This window comes from Triticum dicoccoides, chromosome 5A (assembly GCF_002162155.2).
Source record: "Triticum dicoccoides isolate Atlit2015 ecotype Zavitan chromosome 5A, WEW_v2.0, whole genome shotgun sequence".
In the NCBI taxonomy this organism is placed as follows: Eukaryota; Viridiplantae; Streptophyta; class Magnoliopsida; order Poales; family Poaceae; genus Triticum; species Triticum dicoccoides.
This window is the reverse complement of record NC_041388.1, coordinates 526,009,506-526,011,316: the sequence shown is the minus strand read 5'-3', so window position 1 is coordinate 526,011,316 and position 1,811 is coordinate 526,009,506.

Here is a 1,811-nt window from a genome sequence, read left to right as displayed (position 1 = left end):
TATGAACTTTTGTCTTGAATCTTTCTAATCTGAATATTCATACCACAATTAAGAGGATTTGCATTGAAATTATGCCAAGTAGCACTCCGCATCAAAAATTCTCTTTTTATCATTTACCTACTCAAGGACGAGCAGGAATTAAGCTTGGGGATGCCTGATACGTCTCCAACGTATCTATAATTTTTGATTGCTCCATGCTATATTATCTACTGTTTTGGACTATATTGGGCTTTATTTCCCACTTTTATATTATTTTTGGGACTAACCTATTAACCGGAGGCCCAGCTCGGAATTGCTGTTTTTTTGCCTATTTTAGTGTTTCGAAGAAACAGAATATCAAACGGAGTCCAAACAGAAAAATCCTTTTTGGAACGTGATTTTGTCACCCGATAAGACCCAGGAGACTTGGACCCTATGCCAAGGCATCGGAGAGGCGGTCACGAGGGTGGGGGGCGCCCCCCTAGGGTGCGCCCCCTGCCTTGTGGGCCCCTCGTAGCTCCACCGACGTACTTCTTCCTCCTATATATACCCACGTACCCCCAAACGATCAGAATAGGAGCCAAAAACCTAATTCCACCGCCGCAACTTTCTGTATCCACGAGATCCCATCTTGGGGCCTGTTCCGGAGCTCCGCCGGAGAGGGCCGTCATCACGAAGGGCTTCTACATCATTATAGCCTCTCCGATGAAGAGTGAGTAGTTTACCTCAGACCTTCGGGTCCATAGTTATTAGCTAGATGGCTTCTTCTCTCTTTTTGGATCTCAATACAATGTTCTCCCCCTCTCTTGTGGAGATCTATTCGATGTAATCTTCTTCTTCTTTTTGCGGGGTGTTTGTTGAGACCGTTGAATTGTGGGTTTATGATCAAGTCTATCTATGAACAATATTTGAATCTTTTCTGAATTCTTTTATGTATGATTGGTTATCTTTGCAAGTCTCTTTGAATTATCCGTTTGGTTTGGCCAACTAGATTGGTAGTTCTTGCCATGGGAGAAGTGCTTAGCTTTGGGTTTGATCTGCGGTGTCCTTTCCCAGCGACAGAAGGGGCAGCAAGGCAGGTATTGTATCATTGCCATCGAGGATAACAAGATGGGGTTTATTTCATATTGCATGAATTTATCTGTCTACATCATGTCATCTTGCTTAAAGCGTTACTCTATTTTAACTTAATACTCTAGATGCATGCTGGATAGCGGTCGATGAGTGGAGTAATAGTAGTAGATGCAGAATCGTTTCGATCTACTTGTCATGGACATGATGCCTATATACATGATCATGCCTAGATATTCTCATAACTATGCTTAATTCTGTCAATTGCTCAACAGTAATTTTTTCACCCACCGTAGAATACTTATGCTCTTGAGAGAAGCCACTAGTGAAACCTATGGCCCCCGGGTCAATTCTCATCATATCAATCTCCATCACTTTAATCTTGCTTTGTTTTTACTTTGCCTTTTACTTTTTACTTTGCATCTTTATACCAAAAATACCAAAAATATTATCTCTATCAGATCTCACTCTCGTAAGTGACCGTGAAGGGATTGACAACCCCTGATCGCGTTGGTTGCGAGTAGCTATCGTTTTGTGCAGGTACGAGGGACTTGAGCATGGCCTCCTACTGGATTGATACCTTGGTTCTCAAAAACTGAGGGAAATATTTACGCTACTCTGCTGCATCATCCTCTCCTCTTCGAGGAAAACCAACACAAGCTCAAGAGGTAGCAGATGGCAACGTGACCCCGGCTTGGCAGGAAGGGACCTCCTAAGCCTTGGCCGCCTCGGCTGTGCAGCGTCGGGCACAGTCAATTCTA